The sequence below is a fragment of the Pelophylax lessonae genome, assembly GCF_965119305.1.
Source record: "Pelophylax lessonae genome assembly, chromosome: 3".
Classification (NCBI taxonomy): Eukaryota; Metazoa; Chordata; class Amphibia; order Anura; family Ranidae; genus Pelophylax; species Pelophylax lessonae.
In genome coordinates this window covers 22839588-22864597 of record NC_138770.1, presented here as the reverse complement: position 1 = coordinate 22864597, position 25010 = coordinate 22839588, and the positions used below count along the sequence as shown (strand labels likewise).

Genomic DNA, 25010 nt, shown 5'->3' with positions numbered 1-25010 from the left:
TTGTAGGAACCATGCCCAATGAAGTCATTGTATGAGTACAATCTCCCAGTTTTTTGTAGTATCCATGCCTGATGAAGTCATTGTATGAGTATGATCTCTCAGTTATTTGTAGCAACCATGCCCGATGAAATCATTGTACGAGTATGATCTCTCAGTTATTTGTAGGAACCATGCCTAATAAGTCATTGTATGAGTACGATCTCTCAGTTATTTGTAGGAACCATGCCTGATGAATTCATTGTACGAGTACGATCTCTTAGTTATTTGTAGGATCCATGCCTGATTTAAGTCAATTAAGGAGTGGATTTCTAAAATAAATTGTTGGAAGACTGTGACAAGCATTCATTCCACCATTACAAATTACTAATATAGTCACAGGGCTTTCCTATGATCGTCAGCTCCATGTAGTGACCGCAATGCAGCATTTTTCCTGAAATACCAAAATCAGGAAGAATAGTGCAACATGGCCTTATGGTCACTAGGTGGAGCCTGGAGCCTTTCTATGATCTGGAGAAAGATCATAGAAAATCACTGTATGGAGTCAAATTCAACCAACATTTGTCAAGGATGGATGATAGCTTCTCACATTCTTCCAACTTTTTTTTTTAAGTGTTTGTAAAGCTTACACCAAAAAATATACTCAGCCAATGAAAGGTAATGACATGTTTATTTTTCTCCTGCTATCAATGGCCAACACGGTACAACACTTCATCCATGTCTTTGGTGATCTCCTTATGAAGTGTTTCTTACATGATGAAGATCAGCCATGGAGTATATCTGAGGTGTATATCAGAGTGTGCTTCTACCCCACATGAGAGCTGTGATGTCCAGCAACATTCATATAGAAGACATTTCCCGTACTCAAGGCATTAATACACCCCGAGGGTTGTGTGGGATCCCTGATGTACAGGAAGACAGGACTTCAGTGAGGAACAATTCCCTCACTCAGGACAGGAAAGTGGCTTCTCCCCCGTGTGCAATCTCTGATGTGTGTTAAGATTGGACTTAACTGAAAAACATTTACCACACTCAAGACAGGAATACGGCTTCTCCCCTGTGTGAGATCTCTGATGTGTGTTAAGATTGGACTTCACTGAAAAACTTTTCCCACACTCATGACAGGAATATGGCTTTTCCCCCATGTGAGATCTCTGATGTGCGTAAAGACTAGAATTACGTGAAAAACATTTTCCACACTCAGGACAGGAATACGGCTTCTCCCCCATGTGAGATCTCTGATGTGTGTAAAGACTGGAATTACGTGAAAAACATTTCCCACACTGAGGACAGGAATAGGACTTCTGTCCTGTGTGAGATCTCTGATGTGTTTTAAGATTGGATTTATTTGAAAAACATTTCCCGCACTCAGAACAGGAAAGTGGCTTCTCCCCCGTGTGCAATCTCTGATGTGTGTAAAGACTGGACTTTCTTGAAAAAAATTTCCCGCACTCAGGACAGGAATAAGGCTTCTCCCCTGTGTGAGATCTCTGATGTGTGTAAAGATTGTACATCTGTGAGAAACATTTCCCGCACTCAGGACAGGAAAGTGACTTCTCCCCTGTGTGAGATTTCTGATGTCTGTAAAGATGGGAAATATGTGAAAAACATTTCCTGCACTCAGGACAGGAATACGGCTTCTCCCCTGTGTGACATCTTTTATGCACATTAAGACCAGATTTAAAAGAGAAACACTTCCCACACTCAGTACAGGAAAACCTCTTATCAAATGGCAGGACAGCACTGTCCCTCACAGTCTGAGGTTCCTCAGGATAAGAGGAATACGATGGTCCATCTACACTGTGTGGTGCCGGATGGACATTTGAGGTAGCCGGGTTTTCTCCTGGACTATACTGTGTGATGTCCTCATCTTCTACTTTACAGTCTGGAGACAAAGTGAGACAATCCTCTGAGGTTTTTCTCATCTCCCGTCCATCTACTAAAATAGAAATACAAAGATTATTACTAGACATCAGCAGATTGGTTCCCCTAAACCAGGACTCCGCCCACATCAGACAGCTTTGTCTCTGAGTATCTTACAATTCCACCCTCAAGGTAACTAGTAAATGGGTCCTCTGATCTTCTACCAGTTAATTTCTTTATCCATGGACCTTAGTCAGAGAGTGAGGAAACAACGAGAACTGTCTTTTATTGGAGTGACAGTGATGAGGGGATTATAGGACGAGTGTCCCCTCCCCCTCTATCACTCATTGCCATCTTCCCAACACAAGAAGTCCTGCACTTCCTTATTTAGTCCATGATTTAGTCATGAATAACAGCAGAGCTGAACCCCACCAGAGGTCAGAGAGTGAAAATGAGGGGAGAACAATAGAGTTGGGCGGACGGTTTAGGCCGAGCAAAAGTTTGGACCGAACATCGCCTGTTCACCTGTTCGCAAAAGAACAGATTTTGCAGATCGTTCAGCAGGTGTTCACCCCACTAAATGCCCTGCAATGCACTGAGCGCTGCACCGTGCGTTCTAAGCCCTGATTGGGCAAAGCTTTGCCCAATCAGGGCACAGTGAATAGCTGGTTGTTAAGGAGCAAGGCCAGGAAGCCAGCCGCCGCGTCCATAACAACTGATAAGTCATCAGCTGTCAATGGACTTCCTTACTGACAGCTGAATAAGAAAAATACATTCCGGCAAAAAAAGGAAAAAAAAAAAGCGTAGGGGTCTTACCTGGTATGGATTTTAATGGGAACCCCACAGCAAAATAAAGAAAAACAATGTGGGGTCCCCCCAAAATACATACCAGACCCTTATCCGAGCATAAAGTCTGGCAGGCCAGGAAAGGGGGGGGAGACAAGTGAGCGCCCCAACCTCCAGAACCCTACCAGGCCACATGCCCTTAACATGGGGGGTGGGTGCTTTGGGGAAGAGGGGGCTCTGCCCCCCTCCACCCCAAAGCACCTTGTCCCCATGTTGATGACAAAGGTCTCTTCCCCACAACCCTGTCCAGTGGTTGTGGGAGTCTGCCGGCAAGGGGCTTATCAGAATCTGGAAGCCCCCTTTAACAAGGGGACCCCCAAATCCCAACCTGCCCATGTGAATGAATATGGGGTACATGGTACCCCTACCCATTCACCAAATATGTGTAAAAATAAATAAAATCAGGAGGCAGTTTTCCTTTGTTTTTTTTTTTTTTTAAAGTGTCCCCCGGGGTAAATCCATCGTTAATCATGACGCCACCGCCGGACTGAAAAAACAAAATCAGGGTTCATACACATTTTCACCAATAAATATTCCATGACTTATGACACGTAAATATTCATGACCTAAAGTTACATGAAATGTCTATGTATACATGTTAAATAAGAAGAAAATCCATGTCACACCCAGCATATTTTTACTAAAATAAATGACAATCTTGGTAGTGTACAGTACCTCTGCAGTTAGGTTTTCGTTTCTGGATACAGCGTGACTCAAAATGGTCCCTTGTTTTACAGTGTATGAGATGGAAGCACCGCTGCTGCAGCTTGGGTGAAAAAGCCAGCGATCGGATTGGAAGCGGTCAAGCACGCAGCTGCAGACTGGTGCTTTGCACCTTTAGCGTGACTAGACAGCGCTGCCTCTCCCATGTTCGAAATGTCAAACGTTTTAGCAGACATGATACAGGAGGTGGACAGAGGCTGCAGACATGATACAAGAGATGGTCAGAGACTGCGGACTGTCTGGGGGGGAACTGGAAATCACTGAGGGGGGAGCCAGGGAGCACAGGGGGGTGGAGAGCACTGGGGGAGCCAGAGAGAATGGGGGGGGATGAAAAGCACTGTGAGGAGCTGAAGAGCACGGGGGGGGGGCTGAGAGCACGGGGGGAGGTTAAGAACACTGGGGGGGCTAAAGAGCACTGGGGTGGTGGGGTTAATAGCACTAAGGGGGTGGGGTTAATAGCACTGAGGGGGGGGGTTTAATAGCACTGAGGGGGGCCAGCAAGGGAAGTTGTCCTGCAGCCGCTGAGAGGAGGAGTAACAGGCATTCAGCGACAGCATGAAGAATATGGAAAGTTCAATTCATCTATATGCAGCTGTCCCATCCCATCCCCCTCCTATCCAGCACACAAACGAGACCCGTCGGGCACTCTCACTGACCTTCCTGCCTCTGGAGCTGCCTTCTTCACACGGAGATGCGGGCGGCCCGGCGGACACCGGCCTGACACCCCCCAGTGAGCGCACCCCCCCCCCTCCCTCCCCACTGGTACGCCCCTGGGAGCGGGACAGTAAGTGCACTATTTCTTGGTTTCAGGTTTAGGCGGATCAATCCGCTGCAGAGTTCCCAGCCTGTCACGGTCTATTCATATTGAAGAGGCCGGTGTCCAGGCTTCAGCTGTGCAGTGCGCTGCGGCTGATTAATCCGCCTAAACCCAAAACAGAGAAAATAGTCTACTTACTGTCCCCCACTCCCACGGAATACAAGGGGCCCGGAGAAATATTTTCTAAATTAAATAGTTGCACAAAATTCCATGACTTTTCCAAAACTTAGGGGGGTTTACTCATTTTCCATGACTTTTCCAGGATTTTCATGACCATACGAACCCTGGAAAATAAAAATGATCCGCTGTTAACTAAGGAAAACTGACAAATGCCTGGCTTGCTATTTGACAGTTCTTATATAGGTAAGGGGCGGAGCCACCTGGCAATGTCACCTGGTCACACAGTCCCCCTTGTGATGCCACCGACCGATGCATGCTGGGTTGTTGATGTTACAAGGGGCGTTGCCACCAGGTGATGTCATAAGGTGGCTCCACCCCTTAGCTATATAAGAACTGTCAAACGGCAAGCCAGGCATTTGGCAGTTTGTCTTAGTTGACAGCGGATCTTTTTTTTTTTTTTTTCTTCAAGTCTGGCGATGGAGTTGGTGTTGTGATTGACAATGGATTTACATCTGGGGGGGCACTGTTTTTTTATTTTTATTAAAGCAATTGTCAAAAACTGCCTATTCATTCACATGGGGGGGGCCAGGATCTGGGGGCTTTCTTGTTAAAGGGGGCTTCCAGATTCTGATAAGCCACCTGCCAGGGTTGTGGAGAGCAGGCTCTTGTCCCCAGCAACATGGGGGGTGGGTCATGTGGTCTAGTATGGTTTAGGAGGACTGGCGCTCACTTGTTCCCCCTTTATTGACTTGCTGGGCTGCATGCTGGAATAATGGTAAAGTATGGATTTTGGGGGGGGGGGGGACCCCCACTCTGTTTCCTTTTAACGTTGTTCTATTGCTGGCAATGGTATTGTATTGTCAGCAATTTAAAGTGGTTGTAAAGGCAGAAGGTGCATTCTATGCGTTAAGATAAAAAGCCTTGTGTGTGCAGCAGCCTCCCTCAGCCCCATAATACTTACTTGAGCCCCATCTCGATCCAGCTAGGTTGCAGAAGTGTCTCAGCTGTCTGAGACTCCCCCATCCTCAATGGCTGAGACAGCAGCGTGGCCCATTGGCTTCTCCGCTGTCAATCAAATTTAGTGAGCCAATGAGGAGGGGGGGGTGGTGCCGGGCTGTGGCTCCGTGTCTGAATGAACCCAGGGAGCTGCAGCTTGACTTAGGTTCCCCCACATCCAGCTGCTTGCTGTGGGGGCACTTGTCAGGAGGGAGGGGACAGTAGTGCCAAACAGGGACCTAAGAAGAGGAGTATCTGGTCTGCTCTGTGCAAAACCAACTACACAGAGGAGGTCAGTATAATGTTTGGTATTTTTAACAAAACTGAAAAACGAGATTTTAGTATCACTTTGAATGTGAACTGACTCGTTTTTATCCTTATAAATGTCATTATTGCTGCAGCAGGTTCTATACATGGTACAGATGTGCCACTTTACAGGCAGACTAAGGGAATGATGTAATGTACAACATAGAGTATATAATGCAAGGGCCAACAGTATGTCATGTACAACATAAATGATACAGTGTAAAGGTCAGGAGTCAAAATATTGGTATTCAGTAATCAGAGGAATCATGTTCACATGAGACAAGTTGCAGAGGTCCCACACCGAGAGCAAGTAACTCTGGGAGAATTGTTCTATCAGGGATCTTACTAAACCCGGGCATGGGGAAGGAGACTCAAGATTAATTTCCCATGTGCCTAGGTCTGGTAACACGTATGGTGAAAATCAACTTTATGCTTCCAGCTGAAACCCAGAATCTCGATAAATCCAGTCTAGAGACATAAATTGTGTCAGCAGCACAGAGAAGGAAGATTATCGGAGAGAAATACAGGAATACAGGACAGGGAACACAGCTCAGGAAAGTGACCAGGGGATTACAGGCTGATATCACCCAGTCCCCGTCCTACTCTGGACCAATCAGTGAGCAGTATGGGTGGAGGAATGAATTTAGTGTTAATGACCCACCTGTGCTGATCTCTGTAGGAGTGTCCTCCTCTATAAATGTCCCCGTTATTCCATCCTCCTCCATAGACTGCTGATCATCCCTCACATACCTCTCTTCTTCTTCTGCTTTAATCTCAACTTTTATATCTATCAAATCTTCACCCTAAACCAAGAAAAAGAAATAACATTTAATTGGTAAACTATAAGCTCACATTATAATACACACATCATCTTCACAATTTATTTTCTAAATGCTCCATCCCACCAACCTTGTAACAGTGAGGGATGGTGTGACCTTCCTGTGTGGAATCCCGGGAATACAGAGGACGGGGACATCTCTCTGGTGGGTTCCTGGTATTAGGTGGCTCCATCCTATCCTTGTGTCCTTCTGACAACTCCTCCATCACTCCATACTCCTCATCTTCCTCTTTATACTCTTCTTTAACAACAATATTATAATCCCCGAGGTTTCCACTCTGAAAGATATAATTAAACATTCATTGTAACAAACATGCTATGTACAAATTAGAACTACCAATAATTGTCAGTCATCTACCTGATGATGGTGAGGGATGGTGTGACCTTCCTGTGTGGAATCCCGGGAATACAGAGGACGGGGACATCTCTCTGGTGGGTTTCTGTAGATGGATGGCTCCACCATGGTGTCCTGGTACAGATCTTTGTGTTCTTTTGGAAATTCTGACTTCTCCATCATCCCACCCTCATCATCCTCCTCTTTTATCTCTTCTTTAACCTCAACTTTAGAATCTCTCAGGTTTCCACTCTGAATATAGAATAAAAATGACATCAATGGCAACAATGCAGATAATGTACAGATCCTAATGATACTATCAGTGATTGTTCCTCATCTACCTGATGATGGTGAGGGATGGTGTGACCTTCCTGTGTGGAATCCCGGGAATACAGAGGACGGGGACATCTCTCTGGTGGGTTCCCATTACTGGATCCATCTGTAGGAAACACACACACTGACTGAATACATTGTTTCTATGTGTTTATCAGATGATGGGGGATCTAGGTGGAGCCTCCGTACTGCTCTCTCCTTTACAATAAAGTCTCCTCTTACCCGGGGATGTGAGGGGCGGCTGATTCTCCATCATGACGTCCTTGTAGAGATCCTTGTGTCCTTCTAAATACTCCCACTCCTCCATGGAGAATTAGACAGTGACATCCTGACACCTTATAGGAACCTGACACACACAATGATACAGTCACCATCCAGACACATCCCTTGTCTGTTACTGGATAATGTCCCAGAATTCCCAGCACCGCTCACCTCTCCTCGATCATCTCTCTGGTGACTTCTAGAATCTTCTTTTTATTTCTCTATCAGGGAAGGAGGTGGAAGCAATGTGATGGTCATATGATCTCCAGACTTCACAGGAGGAAAACTCTAGATCTGAACACAAATAGTAAAATAAAATGAAATTCCCAGAATCCTCCTCACCTCACCATTCAGGTCTCCATTTTATTATAGCCTCACTTCACACTGAGGTATAATTTACCCACACAGGACCTCCACACTTCATCATTACGTACAACACAGGACAAACAGTCCCACTTTGCTAGTGAGCATGCTAAGGAACCGCCCGCATCCTAAGAGCTTCAGTAAAAAGAAAAAAGCCAGATGGAGGGACATTGGAAGGAGGAGCTGTGAGGACAGTGTGATGTCATAGGACATATAGACTCTGGATGGAGGGACATTTAGATGGGGAGATTTGAGGGGCCCTCTATATGAGGCTCCTGTGCTAACCAAATCATTGTTCCTGGGTGCCTCCCACTTCTCCTAAAATGAAGAGTGAACTTTGACCTTTACCATACAGAAATCTGTCAGGAATGTGTGAAAGTAATCTCTCATGTGAGCAGGTGATGTGCGGAGGAACGGAGTGTAAGGCTAGGTTTCCACTAGTGCGGCTACGAAGTCGTGCTACTTCTAGCACGACTTCGTAGCAAAAGTAAACCGCGGCTTCAGTTAGACTTGTCCCTCATATATAGAGGGAAGTCGCGCTCAAAAGTAGTACACGATTTACTTTTGAGGTCGCGGCAACTGAAGCCGCGGCAGTGGAAACGGGCCCCATTGAAAACAATGGGTTTTGACTTGCTGTGCGACTTGACATGTGTCAAGTCGCACCGCAAGTCGCACTAGTGGAAACCGAGCCTAAATAGCAGACAATTTTCTCCAGAGCTCTTAATGGTGGGGATGGATTTTGCTGCATACTTCCCCCGCCCCCCCCCCCCCCCAGGGTCACTGCAGGTGTGGAGAAAAGCTGTGTAAGAGGATATGGAGGAGAGATGAGGAGGAGATCCAGGAATCAGGATAAAGGTCAGGACAAGCAACAGACGAGCGCATCCAAGAGATGAAGCCGGGGTCACTACACAGAAAATCAATACAAGGAAACAACAGGCAGGACGAGGAATAGCAAGAAGGAGCTCAGAGACAAATGAGAATATTGCTCAGCCAATGGAAGATTATCTCAGCATGACTTAAATAATGAAGGAGATGAGGGGGAAGGGAGGTGACCATAGATACATGGAAATTCAGCCGGTTCAGCAGGAATCGGTCACATTTCCATCCATGTGTGGTTAGCTTTGGAAGCAAGATACATTAATCATCAACTGATCCCCTTAAAGGGGTTAATCTACTTATTACCTCTGCCGCCAGATCCTGCAGTGTCTCCCTCTATGTTCTATGGAACGTCCTCTGTACCTGACATCACTTCCTGTCTGTACTGACATCACTTCCTGTCTGTATTCCATAGAGACTTCCTGTCTGGGTAGAAGTGAGATCATCATCTTGTGGAGCTCAGAGGAACTGCTGCCCTGAGAAACATCGGGTAGTGTGTAGTGATGGGAAGTTCGACTCTTTGAAGTGAATCGGTTCATTTCGAGTTACTCACTGAAATGAACCAATTCATGAATCGAATCTTCAGTTCATTTGCTGAGTCTGCTGACAAGCAAGTGAACCGGAGCTCTGACTCAACCCGAAGTAAGCTTCGGTTCACTTGCTTGTCTGCAGACTCAGCAAATGAACTGAAGAATCGATACAACAACCAAGCAGTGTATACCATAAACATAGAATGAACCCACAGAGCTGACATTCTAATAAAGCCATTCTAATAATATTGCAGTCATTAAAAATATTTGATATTGTTTTATTAAACATTGTTTTTTTATTTTAAATCCCGTTTAGTTTTTAGAAACATTTACAAAGGGTTAAATAATTAACCCTTTGTCTGTCCCCGCTGTCTGATTTAGCACTGCTGCATGATTGCTTTGGTGTATTGTTTTTCTGGTGGTGATTTTAGTGTTCCTGCTCAAACGATTCTTTTAGCATGATCGGTTCTTCTAACCGAGTCTTTGACTCAGTAACTGGTCTGGACTGGTATGGGGAACTGTGATTGGCTTCTTTCCACTTTGCAGCATGTAAATGTGCTAGGAGATTCTGATTGGTTGCAGGGCGGGGCAGATTACTGAGCCTGTGTCTTCTATTCAGTGACTCACAAATTAACTGTTTTCCTACCGAGTCGTTCACTGAGAGGAACCGAGTCATCCAGTTCACTGAAAAGAATCGATTCAAAAGAACGATTTCGTTCATGAACTGGACATCACTAGTAGTGTGAACACGGCCTTGTGCTGTGTGTGTATGTATTGTATATCCTTCCCCTTTCTCTCCTCCCTGAGTGTGTATGAAGAGGCGGAGCTCCTGCTGGAACAGCGGTCGGAGGAGGAAGCCGAGTCTAGGAGGGAGACTGACAGAAAGCGCAACAGACTTGCAGGAGTGAGCGAGGAGGATCCAGTTCCTTTGCCATCGGAGGTGAGGAGAGTGTGAAGGATGTTTGTGACTCTGGTAGATGAAAAGCTGGGAGTCATATTGCTCTGGTGAGTGGGGAAGCACTACTAAGGGGGCGCCCTCACCATCACGTGTGTAAGAGGTGGAAGAAGGCGTGGCTACACTATAGCTGGCACAGTTTGGAGCACGGAGAACTTTCACACCTTATCAACTTTTTATTATGTTGTGAACTTTATTGGAGCAACAGAACTTTGTTGAAGTAGATGCAAAGTGGAAGCAGTGGACTTGCAGAGAACACTATATTGAGCAAAAAAATATTGTATGATTACATGAATTTGCACAGGTTATTACTTTATAGAAAATATTATAAGATAATGAAGTAGGTGTAAAGTGGAAGCAGTGGATCTGCAGGGAACAGCATCTTGAGCACAAAGCACTTTATGTTGTATATGAATTTGCACATGGATCAGTTTACGTAATTTATTGATAAACACCATAAGATGAATGAAGTAGGTGTAAATATAGACCTAGGGAACACAAGGGAGGTGGAGTGGGAATCCTCCTATCCTCACAGAGCACCTTCCAGGTTCTCCACTCTCCTCCCTCTCATCATTTGAAGCTCACTGTACGTCTATTTTCTCCAATCTCCTCTAGAATTGCTGTGATTTATCGGCCCGCTGGACCGGTATTAACTTTCCTTGATGACTTCTCTGCCTGGCTGCCCTACTTTCTCTCTTCTGAAATCCCCACAATCATTCTCAGAGACTTCAACATCCCTGTTACTACGAACACTTCTGCTACTTCCAAACTTCTCAGTCTATCCTCCTCATTTGGCCTGAAGAAATGGATACACAATGGATAGAGGCTTCTACTCACTCTGGTGACAACACCCTCAGCCTTGTATTCTCCCACCTATGTATTCCATGCATCCTCCCCACCAATCCTCTCCCTCCCTCTAAACACCACTAGGGATGGGCATCAGAGTTGCTTTTTCCAACCGTTGGAAAGCGCAACTCTGATGTGGGGAGACACATGAACAGGAATGGCAGAACTGCATGGAATGAATGAACGTCCTGCAATGATCAAGATGGGACCCGCTTATCTGTGAGGATTCTTTGGAACCCGGCTCATCAGTCACAGAGTGGACCCCACATACCCACTTGGAATCCTATCCACCTTCTAAACATTGATTTGTGATTCTAAGGTGGAAAGAAAGGGTGAGTGCTACATCTAGTGGACACTTCAGGTACAGGCACCTGTGTTCCACTATACTCACCTCTATTTAATTTCACCCATCACGGACACCAGTTCCAGCAGTTCCGTGTAGAGGGGAATCTGCCCCCTTTTTTCACCATATTATTCTTTTTCACCATATTGTTTTCTCACCATAATTTATTTATATTGTCACTGGTTTCTCATTTATACCACCACTTAAGGTTATTAGATCCTGGTGCACATTTCAGAGATATATATTTTTTTGCACTTCACAATAAATTATTAATTTTACACTTTGTGCTATCAGTTTTTATACCTTTTTATATCCTTTTATAGCACTTTAGGCACTTCTCAAGGCTTACATTTTTTTGGCCCAAATCCTGTCTCTGCCATTTTGCACATTGCACCTTCATTTCATCTGGCACTAATTTACTATTTATTGATTCACATTTTATATGGTTTTAATAAGATCTCCTTGTAGGATCTTGGTTATTACATATATCAAGTACAGTCAATAGGTTGTTAAGAAGTGGGAAGCTGGCCGCTGCGTTCTTAACAACGAATGAGTCATGAGCTGTCAGGGGGCTTCCCCGCTGACAGCAGAATGTAAAAAAAATAATTGCCGGCAAGAAAAAAAAAAATTGGGGAAAAGTGGGCGTGGAGTCCCCCAAAATCCATACTAGGCTCCTGACATGAATTTTAAGGGGAAATCCATGCCAAAATTAAAAAAAAAATGGCATGAGGTCCCCCCCAAAATCTATACCTCACCCTTATCCGAGCATGCAGCCTGGCAGGCCAGGAAAGAGGGGGATGAGCGAGTGCCCCCCTTAATCATACCAGGCCACATGCCCTCAACCTGGGGGGTGTGCCCCCAAAGCACCTTGTCCCTATGTTGATGGGGACAAGGGCCTCTTCCCCACAACCTTGGCCTATGGTTATGGGGGTCTGGCGGCAGGGGGCTTATCAGAACCAAGGAGCCCCCTTTAACAAGGCCCCCAGATCCCGCCCCCTATGTGAATGAATGTTGGGTGCATTGTAAAAATAAATGAGGCTATGAGCATGTTTTTCACAATTCCTTTTATAGAAAAAAAAATGTCCCCCGATATAGATCCATCGTCATTCACAACGCCCACTTCACCTCTGGACCCCCCCAAAAAAAAAACACTCCACCCTCAAGGAATGACAGTCTGACAGTTCTTAAAAAGGTAAGGAGCAGGGCCACCTGTTGACATCATCTGGTGGCCCGCCCCCTTGTGATGTAACTGACTGGTACATGCTGGATCGGTGACATCATAAGGGGCAGGGTCACCAGGTGACATCACCAGGTGGCTCTGCCCATTACCTATTTAAAAAACTGTCATCCAGCAGAGCAGGCATTCGACAGTCAGTCTTCCTCGTGGGCGGAGGTTTTTTTTTATTTTTTTGGGTCGGCGTTGCAGCGGTCGTTGTGATTGATGATGGATCTACATCAGGGGACATTGTTTATTTATTTTTTTTAATAAAGGAACTGTAAAAAAAACTGGCTCATGTCTTTATTTTTTACACATTTTTTGGTAAATGAGGGCCAGGATCTGGGGGCCCTTTTTTCAAGGGGGCTTCCAGATTCTGATAAGCCCCCTGCAGATCCCCCTGCCCCAAAGCACCCCCCCATGTTGAGGGCATGTGGCCTGGTATGGTTTGAGGGGCATTTGCTTGTCCTCCCCCCTGTCCTGGCCTGCTAGGCTGTGTGCTTGGATAAGGGTCTGGTGTGGATTTTGGGGGTAAGATACGCCATTTTTAAAAAAAAACTGGTGTGGGGTTTCCCCTCAAAATCTATACCAGACCCTTATCCATGCATGCAGTTTTTTTTGGGCCTGGTATGGATGGGGCCTGATATAGACGGTGGGGACCCCACACCATTTTTTTTTTGCCAACAATTATTTCTTTTACATTCAGCTGTCCTGAATTTATAAATGTTAGTTTTGCTGCAGCAGGTTCTATACACGGTACAGATGCGCCACTTTATAGGCAGACTAAGGTGACCACCCAGGCACTATATTTAAAGGAATTTTCTCTTTTGTTCATTTTAAGCATTAATTAAAATCACTGCTCTATTAAAAATGATATTTTGTAAAAAAAAAATTGCAAACATGAAAAAATATTAAAAAAAGAAAAACACGCACACAGAAATTTCGGGTGTTCGGCAAACACCAAAACGGACGATGTTCAAGCTAAACTTATGCCTGGCCCCAACCATTTGCCCGTTCCTACTCCCTGGTTATCTCTCGCCTCGACTACTGCAACTCCCTCCTCATTGGCTTACCTTTACATAGACTATCCCTCCTTCAGTCCATCATTAATGCTCCTGCCAGACTCCTCCACCTTACAAACCACTCAGCATCTGCTACCCCTCTCTGCCAATCCCTCTATTGGCTGCCACGTACCCAACAAATTCAATTCACAATACTAACGGTAACTTACAAAGCCATCCACAACTCGGCCCCAGCTACACCACTAACCTGGTCTCAATATGCCAACCAAATCATCTTTGATCCTCCCAATATCTTCTGCTTTCTAGTTCCCTTGTCACCACCTCCAGGACTCCTCCCGAGTCTCTCCTATCCTGTGGAACTCCCTACCCCAATCTGTCTGACTATCTCTTACTCTATCCACCTTTAGGTGTTGCTTGAAAACTCATCTCTTTAGAGAAGCCTATTCTGCCCCCACCTAACAACTGCACTTTTATTTTCTCCATCCGCCCATCCCCCACAGTTATTACCTTTTGTATCACTTGACCCTCCCTCCTAGATTGTAAGCTCTAAAGAGCAGGACCCTGTGATTCTGCCTGTATTTAATTTTATTATAATTGTACTGTTTGCCCTAACATTGTAGAGCCTGCGCAAACTGTTGGCGCTTTATAAATCCTGTATAATAATAATAATATATGAGTGCCTAGTCCAGCCTCTCTCAGCCAGGGTTCCTCCAAAGGTTCCTAGGGGCTCCTTGTCACTTCCTTGGGCTGTATATGGAAGTGTCACCTACCAGCCGTTTCTGGATACTGAAGTCTGTCATCATTGCACGACACACACAATTACATTATTTCATTTATTATATTTTTAATTTTAAACAAGAGTGCAGAAATAAATCAATAAAATAGTAAAAGAAGAAAAAATCCAATTGGACAGGAAAATGACTTGTCTGGAATGTGGAGGCGGAGTCAGTAATAATTTGTGTACAATATAATACTCAACGTGTTACATTATTATAACAAAGTATTGTAGAAAAGATCACACCATAGAAAATGGAGGAAAGGAGAAAATAAACCCGGATATGAAGGTGACATTTGTGTACGAGGAACACCTTAACAATTACCACCATTTTATTCTCCAGGGCCTCTGCTTTCAGAAAATATATGTTTGGGGGTTTTATCTAATCTTCAGGCCCAAAATCTGCATTTTACCATGTGTGCAAAAATAACGCAAACACAGCTCTGGTATTTATGTCCTTCAATGTGTACTGTACTCATAAATACATGGGTGTGATCTCAGGGATTTGTATGACCCCCTCCCCCTCCCCCCCCCCCCCAACATAGTAAAACTAAGGGGTCTATGCAAAGAATATGTTGGGTGAGTATGACAAGCATGTGTCCAGCCGTGACAAATTCTGGCCGTATTCTAATAAACACAGTGATTTCCTATAATCGTCAGCTCCAACTAGTGGCCATAATGAGGTATTAGTTCCAAAATACCTCAATCAGGAAAAATAGTTCAATACCGCATTATGGCCACTAGATGGACCCAATGATCATAGGAAATCACTGAGTGAAATAAAATAAGACCAACATTTGTCATGGATGAATGAATGCTTGCCATATTTGTTCATCTATTTTATAAAAACTAAACATGTAAGTGAAGTGGTAACTATTGAGCCAATCCCTTCATCAAACCACACATAATATCTCCCTTCAAAGGGAAAACAGAAATTATTTACAGAAAATCAAACAGTATAAATATTTTCCAACCAGTAACCTCCACCCAGACAAGATATGTAGAAATATAAAGACAAGCGGTGTTACCTCTCGTGTCGCACTCTGCCAAGCCACCCAAACCCACACAGGAGCAAAGGAAAGAAGTTCTCACCTAGTTCATCTCCGAGTTCTCCTTCCCTCCTGTTGGGGGATGGGAGAAGGATGGACTGAAGACAGAGAGACACGCTTCGGGGTCACCACTGGTAAGTAGAGCCTTGAAATGAAGGACATCAACTTCAGAATTTCTGTCTTGTCTGTGTAAAGTTTACTGATAAAGATATATGGGATCTCACAGCTTCTAGCTCTGTAACCCGCTATATCATTATCAGTAACCGTCACACAGACAAGCAAGACATTCTGAAGGCGATTCCTTCATTTCACGGCTCTACTTACCACTCTACACCCCAAAATGTACTCAGCCAATGAAAAGCCAACACGGTACAACACTTCATCCATGTCTTTGGTGATCTCTGATCTCCTTATGAAGTGTTTCTTACATGATGAAGATCAGCCATGGAATATATCTGAGGTGTATATCAGGGTGTGCTTCTTCCCCACATGTCCAGCAACATTCATATAGAAGACATTTCCCGCACCCAAGGCACTAATACACCACGAGGGTTGTGTGGGATCCCTGATGTACAGGAAGATAAGACTTCAGTGAGGAACAATTCCCTCACTCAGGACAGGAATACGGCTTCTCCCCTGTGTGAGATCTCTGATGTCTGTAAAGATTGGACTTGTGTGAAAAACATTTCCCGCACTCAGGACAAGAATACAGCTTTTCCCCCGTGTGAGATCTCTGATGTGCGTAAAGATTAGATTTGTGTGAAAAACATTTCCCGCACTCAGGACAGGAAAACGGCTTCTCTCCCGTGTGAGATCTCTGATGTGTGTAAAGATGGGACGTCTGTGAAAAACATTTCCCGCACTCACGACAGGAAAACGGCTTCTCTCCCGTGTGAGATCTCTGATGTATGTAAAGATGAGACTTTAGTGAAAAACATTTCCCACACTCATGACAGGAAAACGGCTTCTCCCCCGTATGAGATCTCTGATGTGTGTGAAGATTAGACTTTAGTGAAAAACATTTCCCACACTCAGGACAGGAAAACGGCTTTTGCCCCGTGTGAGATCTCTGATGTGTATAAAGAGTGGACTTCTGTGAAAAACATTTCCCGCACTCGGGACAGGTATACGGCTTCACCCGTGTGTGAGATCTCTGATGTCTGTGAAGATGAGACTTCCGTGAAAAACATTTCCCACACTCAGGACAGGAATGCAGCTTCTCCCCCGTGAGAGATCTCTGATGTATGTAAAGATTGGCCTTCTGTGAAAAACATTTCCCGCACTCAGGAAAATAAAGTGACTTCTCCCCAGTGTGAGATCTCTGATGTGTTTGAAGATGAGACTTTTGTGCAAAACATTTCCCACACACAGGACAGGAAAACAGCTTCTCCCCTGTGTAAGATCTCTGATGTGTGTAAAGAGAGGACTTCTGTGAAAAAGATTTCCCACACTCAGGACAGGAATATGGCTTTTCCCCCGTGTGAGATCTTTTATGCACATTAAGACCATATTTAGAACGGAAACGTTTCCCGCACTCAGGACAGGAATGCGGTTTTTCTCCTGTATGAGATCTTTCATGCTCATTAAGTTTTGACTTAAAAGGGAAACACTTCCCGCACTCATTACAGGAAAAACTCTTAGCTGTTGGAAGGACGGCACCGTCCCCCACAGTCTGAGGTTCCTCAGGATAAGATGAATACGATGGTCCGGCACTGTCCCTCACAGTCTGAGGTTCCTCAGGATAAGATGAATACGATGGTCCGGCACTTTCCATCACAGTCTGAGGTTCCTCAGAATAAGAGGAATACGATGGTCCGGCACTGTCCCTCACAGTCTGAGGTTCCTCAGGATAAGATGAATACGATGGTCCGGCACTTTCCCTCACAGTCTGAGGTTCCTCAGAATAAGAGGAATACGATGGTCCGGCACTTTCCCTCACAGTCTGAGGTTCCTCAGGATAAGAGGAATACGATGGTCCGGCACTGTCCATCACACTCTGAGGTTCCTCAGGATAAGAGGAATACGATGGTCCGGCACCGTCCCTCACAGTCTGAGGTTCCTCAGGATAAGAGGAATACGATGGTCCGGCACTGTCCATCACACTCTGAGGTTCCTCAGGATAAGAGGAATACGATGGTCCGGCACCATCCCTCACAGTCTGAGGTTCCTCAGGATAAGAGGAATACGATGGTCCATCTACACTGTGTGGTGCCGGGTGGACATTTGAGGTAGCCGGGTTTTCTCCTGGACTATACTGTGTGATGTCCTCCTCTTCTACTTTACAGTCTGGAGACAAAGTGAGACAATCCTCTGAGGTTTTCCTCATCTCCCGTCCATGCACTAAAATAGAAATAAAAACATTTTTACTAGACATGAGCTGATTGGTTCCCCAAAACCAGAACTCCGCCCACATCAGGCAGCTTTGTCTCTGAGGATGTTACAATTCCCCCCTCAAGGTAACTAGTAAATGGTAGAGGGTGACTAGGTGTCCCAAAAGCCACACATCAAGTCAGGACCTGCTGTACGATAGTAAATGGCATTCTCAGTCTGGACCTACGCCAGGCCACAGCTTGATGTGCGGGACACCGACTCACTATCTACCAATATAAAATGTCCAGCTGGTAGAAAATGGGTTTAACAAAAGAGAATCCATATTATGTGTATATATAGCAGTGGGTAGAGGGGAGAGAGCAGAAGTCAGGACTATGTAATGTACAACATAGAGTATAAGATACAAGAGATAGGACTATATAGTATCAGAATAATGTAATGTACAACATAGAGTATATAGTACAGGGGTCAGGAGTATGTAATGTACAACATAGAGTATATAGTGCAGGGGTCAGGAGTATGTAATGTACAATATAAATTATACAGTGTAAGGGTCAGGACTCATAACTCAGGCACAGCCAGTGAACAGCAGAGTAAGTAACCCCGGGAGAATTGTTCTATCAAAGCTTAGTAGACCTGGGCATGGGGAAGGAAATCTAAAGCACATATCCCAGGCAGTGCCAGTAGAATGTCACCTATAGCCCAGGGCAAACATGCCAATCAGCGCCCCCCTCCCCCAATATGTATGAGCATTATGTGTCAGCAAAACCCCCCCCCCCCCCAAAAAAAAAAAAACATTGGGCACTAATCTGCAGGATTACCCCACAGATCCCTACTAGCACAAATCCTTCTCCCCAAAATAAATTATCCCCTAGTACAAATTCCCCCCTTTACCATATCACCTATTCTAGTACAAACCCCCCAAAATTGGCCCTCCTAGCACAAATCACCCATGAATCACCACTTCTAGCACACACCCAAATTTCCCATCCTATAACAATTCTTAGCCCCTGCTGCTACTTAAATTACTCCTCCCAACTCCTTAAATTTCTCCTCGCGGTGCCCCCCCCCCCCCACCTCACATGATACCACAGTGCCCAGGGCAGCCGCCCCCTCCTGCCCACCCCTTGTCCAGACCTTGACCCCAGGTGCCTAGATCTAGTAACTCCTCTGGTGAAAATGAACATTTTTCTGCCAGCTGAACCCCAGAATCTCCATAAATCCAGTCTAGATACATAAATTGTGTCTGCAGCACAGAGAAGGAAGATTATCCAAGAGAAATACAGGAATACAGGGCGGGGAACACAGCTCAGGAAAGTGACCAGGGGATTACAGGCTGATATCAGCCAGTCCCCGCCCTACTCTGGACCAATCAGTGAGCAGTGTGGGTGGAGGAATGTATTTAGTGTTAATGACCCACCTGTGCTGATCTCTGTAGGAGTGTCCTCCTCTATAAATGTCCCCGTTATTCCATCCTCCTCCATAGACTGCTGATCATCCCTCACATACCTCTCTTCTTTTTCTGCCTTACCCTCAGCTTTTATATAAATTGGATCTTCACACTATACCAAGAAAATAATAGAAGAGGTCATCTGTAATACATAAGCTTCAATATTGTGACATCATATTTTAAAAAAAATCACTTCAATGAGTCCAATGCTCTAGATCAGGGATCCTCAAACTATGGCCCTCCAGTTGTTCAGGAACTACAATTCCCATCATGCCCCAGTCATGTCTGTGAATGTCAGAGTTTTACAATGCCTCATGGGACTTGTAGTTCTGTAACAGCTGGAGGGCCGTAGTTTGAAGATCCCTACTCTAGATGCTCCATCTCACCAACCTTGTAACATTGAGGGATGGTGTGATCTTCCTGTGTGGAATCCCGGGAATACAGAGGACGGGGACATCTCTCTGGTGGGTTCCTGGTATTAGGTGGCTCCATCATATCCTTGTGTCCTTCTGAAAACTCCTCCATCACTCCATACTCCTCATCCTCCTCTTTATACTCTTCTTTAACATCAATATTATCATCCCCGAGGTTTCCACTCTGAATATATAATAAAACATTCATTGTAACAAATAAACTGTATATAAATCAGAACTACCAATCATTGTCAGTCATCTACCTGATGATGGTGGGGGATGGTGTGACCTTCCTGTGTGGAATCCCGGGAATACAGAGGACGGGGACATCTCTCTGGTGGGTTCCCATTACTGGATCCATCTGTAGGAAACACACACACTGACTGAATACATTGTTTCTATGTGTTTATCAGATGATGGGGAATCTAGGTGGATCCTCCGTACTGCTCTCTCCTTTACAATAAAGTCTCCTCTTACCCGGTGATGTGAGGGGCGGCTGATTCTCCATCATGACGTCCTTGTAGAGATCCTTGTGTCCTTCTAAATACTCCCACTCCTCCATGGAGAAATAGACAGTGACATCCTGACACCTTATAGGAACCTGACACACACAATGATACAGTCACCATCCAGACACATCCCTTGTCTGTTACTGGATAATGTCCCTGAACACTGGCGGCTGGTGCTCAAAATTTCTTGGGGGGGGGGCAACAGAAAAATGTAATAGGCATTGCTTTGCGGCAAAAAAATGCTGTAAAAAAATTGCGTGACTTTGAGGTCACAAAAGTGTGAAAGGGGCCTTCAGTAATTAAGGTATAGTGTGTCACCTTCAATGCAGACTGACCAGCGTGCCCCCTTTCAATGCAGACTGACCAGCGTGCCCCCTTTCAAAGCAGACTGACCAGCGTGCCCCCTTTCAATGCAGAGAGACCAGCGTGCCCCCTTTCAATGCAGACAGACCAGCATGCCCCCTTTCATTGCAGACAGACCAGCATGCCCCCTTTCAATGCAGACAGACCAGCATGCCCCCTTTCATTGCAGACAGACCAGCGTGCCCCCTTTCAATGCAGAGTGACCAGCCTGCCCCCTTTCAATGCAGAGTGACCAGCGTCGTGCCCCTTCAATGCAGACAGACCAGCGTGCCGCGCCCCCTTAAATGCAGACAGACCAGTGCACTTACTTGCAGCAGCAACTTCTCCTCGCGTCCTCCCACCGCCTCCTCCTCAGCCAATGCCATGGTTTATGCCTTTCGGCCAATCAGGAAGTGGGTCTCGGACCCGCTTCCTTATTGGCCAGGAGGAGGATTCGTGTGACAATAGCGAATTTTCATTCGCTATTGTCACACAATGGGGGGACTCGGGGCGCACTACTCTGCACCCCAGGTCCACCCTTTTCTGAAGCCTATTAGAGCCTCTGGCTCTAATCAGGTGATTTAAAAAAAAACCCAGTTGAACCCCCTGCGCCCCCAACGCACCAGCCGCCACTATCCCAGAATTCCCAGCATCGCTCACCTCTCCTGTCAGCAGCTCCATCATCTTCTTGGTGACTTCTAGAATCTTCTGCATGTTGTGTCTTTCAGGTTTTAGGGAGTCACATGGAGGCACTGTGATAGTCATATGATCACCTGACTTCAGAAGAGGAAATCTCTGTATTGAGGAACCAATAGGAATATCATGTTAGAACCCCAGAATCCCCCTCACCTCTCCGGTCAGGTCTGTGTTTTATTAATAGAGATGAGTGATATCATGTGACCTCCCAGAATCCTCCCCACCTCTCCGGTCAGGTCTGTGTTTTATTAATAGAGATAAGAGTGATGACATGTGACCTCCCAGAATCCTCCTCACCTCTCTGGTCAGGTCTGTGTTTTATTCATAGAGATAAGAGTGATGTCATGTGACCTCCCAGAATCCTCCCCACCTCTCCGGTCAGGTCTGTGTTTTATTAATAGAGATAAGAGTGATGTCATGTGACCTCCCAGAATCCTCCTCACCTCTCTGGTCAGGTCTGTGTTTTATTCATAGAGATAAGAGTGATGTCATGTGACCTCCCAGAATCCTCCTCACCTCTCCAGTCAGCAGGTAGATGATCTCCAGGGTGAGGTTTAGTATCTTCTCAGTCATGTGACTCCGGTCCTCCTCCATCCTCACTGGTACCATCATTTGATCTATACAGGTCTCCTTGTAGACGGATAACTTTGGGAAATGAAAGTAAGAATTATTTGGATGGTATTGGTCACAATAATAGGATGTGGATTTGAGGGTGGTAATAGGAGAGTTGCTGTACATTTAAGAACTACTATTCCGATGAGAATACATTTAATCTGGACCTTGGACCCTCTTAGCCTGCCAGATCAGAATTTTCCTTTTTCTCTGTTGGATTTGTTTGGTTTCTGAGCTGGTTTGCAGCTGAAACAGAACTCCTCTAAGAACAAGTGCTCACCAACGAATTAAGGAATTCCCTTCTTCATCTTACATAATATTCCAGAACAAATCACATGACCAGTGGGACAATAAGATGGTTAAGATTGCTAATAAAAACTGTTTTGGAAAAAAAAAAAAAAGATTGCCAGTTCTGTAATGTCTGAAAAATAAGTTGGTGGGGTGGGAGGACAATCGTAGACCCCCCTCTGTCCCTCAGAGTCCCCTGAGCCCTCCAGCCCCCTTTTCCCTCAGAGTCCTGAAGCCTGACTACTCGCTCAAGGTTCTCAGAGTCCTTCAGAGGCCCCTAAAGTCTTCCAGCTGCACTAAACCCTCACATCCCCTCAGCTCCTATACTTCCCTCAGTATTTTCCTCCCTCTGACACCAATGATGGAACATATTCTTCATGGCAGGCTGGGGAATGTTTTTTTCCTCCTGACCAGCAATGTAAGGGGCTCCATACTCCTGACCCCGGCACTCCATCATTGTGTTGGCTGCATATTGTAATGATTGCCCATTGGCTGCCTGTGTTGTGTAATAATTGCCCTTTGTAGGCCATGTATGGTCAGGATTAGAGATGTACTCAGGTGTGTTCCAGTTCGCACGTACCCGATCCCGCCAGGAAGCCGACACTGCAGTCCACTAATCACAGGCAGTGAGACATTTACTGATCTGTGCACATGTGGATCGGGAAATGTCTCACTGCCTGTGATTAGCAGAGTGCAGTGTCGGCTTCCTGGTGGGATCAGGCACGTGCAAACTCGAATGCGTCCGAGCCCATCTCTAGCCAGGATGGTCATTGTCTTGTCTATTTATTGTCAGTGCTATTTGTTTAGAGGAACATATTACTAGAATTTATCACCAAAATTAAGAGAATGGTTTGGCCCCGAAAGTGGGGAAATGATATGACCCTAATCTAGGTTTCCACACTATATATGTGTGTATCATCATCTGCTGGAGATAAAAGACATCACAGTGACTATGGAGGAAGAGGACGGACATGACGGGAGGTTACTGGGTGTAAATAGAAAATAAGCTCTTATTACCTCATCTGCTGCGACTTCCAGCAATGTCTCCTCTCTACTTCCTCCTAATTCACCTCTCACCCGAAACTACCTGTCTGTACCTGACATCACTTCCTGTCTGTATTCCATAGAGACTTCCTGTCTGGGTAGAAGTGAGATCACCACCTTGTGGAGCTCAGAGGAACTGCAGCCCTGAGAAACATCTTGCAGTGTGAATACGGCCTTGTGCTGTGTGTGTGTGTGCTAGTGATCGACCGATATCTGTTTATCGTTGCCGATACCGATATTTTGCCGATCGCATATCGGTATCGGCCGATATTGGCCAATATTTTCACACATATAAAATTTTGCCCAAAAAACACAAAATTCGACACAAATCTCTTAATAAACATGTGGATCTTTATTTATTGACATTTTTAACATGAAGTGCTCATTCCTCACACCTCAACTGCATAAAAACTGATAGGAAATCTTCAATTTGGGACATTTGCTTTGCATTTCACAACATCTGATTGTATGCATAAAAAAGTGCAGCGGTAGTGGACTCACTCAATGCAATATGTTACTGCAGTGCAGTCAGTGCAAAACTGCTAGAAAAAAAGCTAGGCAACAACGACCGCTACACAAAAAATACACATACACAGTGGATTGGATGGACTGGAGTCAGTGGAGGACCACCTCTGCAGTAAGGCACAACTAATGCAGTGCAGTCAGTGCAAAACTGCTAGCAAAAGAGCAAGGCAACAGCTACACATGTCACAGTAGATTGGACTGGGCTGGAGTCAGTGGAGGACTACCTCTGTCTGCGGTATGGCACTCAATGCGACTACTGCAGTCAATGCAAAACTTTGCTAGAAAAAAGCTAGGCAACAGCTGGACAGTGTATTTGATTGGAGTCACTCAATGGACTACCTTTGCAGTAAGGCACTCAATGCAACTACAGCAGTCAGTGCAAAACTGCTAGAAAAAAAAGCTAGGCAACAGCTACACATTGGATTGGAGTCACTCAGTGGACTACCTCTGCAGTAGGGCACTCACTGCAACTACAGCACTCCCCAGAGGGCAGGGCTACACATATAAGATTGGAGCACCAGCACCTTTATTGCAGTTTTGCACATCACTGAAGATACCTTTGATTTTTTTTATGAACTTGGCACTTTATGCATTTCAATATATTTATTTATTGGCCACCATTTGATATAATTTTGGAATATTTATATGGTTATTTTATCACTGTCACAAGATTTTTGACAGCACTAGCACTTTATATCCACTGTGACACTTTCTGATAGTGATTATGGAAACTGAATCACATTATTATATGGTTTAAACATATGGTAGCACTTGCACTTTTATCTCACTGTGCATAGTCACCATCTTTTGTTATTTATTGATTTATTTGCAGTATTACTTTGGCGCTACATTAATTTTATTTTATACCTATATTTGTGTTATGTGGAAGCACTGAATGTATGCTGCCATTGGCATTTTTTATAGTTTTATTGTGGTTTAGCACTGATTTTATTTACATTTACTAAGGGTGCATGCTTTGGCCAATCACATAATGCACCGTGCGCATGCAGTGCATTATGGGCGCTTGAATTTCCTGCGAAGAAGCATATTTGTTTGTCATTCGACGAACGATCAAACGGCCGATATTTGAGTTGAACTTAGCTTCTACTCAAACTTGAAGCTCATCCCTAATCACCAGAAACAGTAACCATTGGTCCCAAATCTCTAATGGTTTTCTTATGTATGTTTTGAGTTTTTGGAACGTTAGTAAAACATAAATTTTTGTTTCCACAGATCCTCCTCCTCCGTCGGTATGACTCCCCCATTAAGAACTTCACCAAGCCGACCATTATGCGGTACCTGCATTTGAAGCTGTGGCAGAGATTCCACCACCGCACATCAGTGCAGGACCTTCAGCGCTCTTGGAGTGACATAAAGAGGCGCACCATAGT

The 25010-nt window shown here is 45.0% G+C and overlaps 1 protein-coding gene and 1 pseudogene across 2 annotated transcripts in view; one reads left to right on the top strand and one right to left on the bottom strand.

The window, feature by feature from the left end:
• The window catches only part of LOC309550703, a 167092-nt pseudogene that overhangs the window by 27184 nt on the left and 114898 nt on the right, over nucleotides 1-25010 (bottom strand). Inside the window, exons 6-7 of the transcript XR_014226168.1 lie at nucleotides 6330-6471; nucleotides 1011-1936 (exon numbers count right to left, since the gene is read on the bottom strand). The product of XR_014226168.1 is annotated as an uncharacterized misc_RNA (transcript). The remainder of the gene's footprint in view (nucleotides 1-1010; nucleotides 1937-6329; nucleotides 6472-25010) is intronic.
• LOC309549773 (gastrula zinc finger protein XlCGF66.1-like) overlaps nucleotides 1-25010 on the top strand; it is a gene marked incomplete at its 3' end in the record, with an annotated part of 313385 nt that overhangs the window by 257449 nt on the left and 30926 nt on the right. The window lies entirely within an intron of this gene.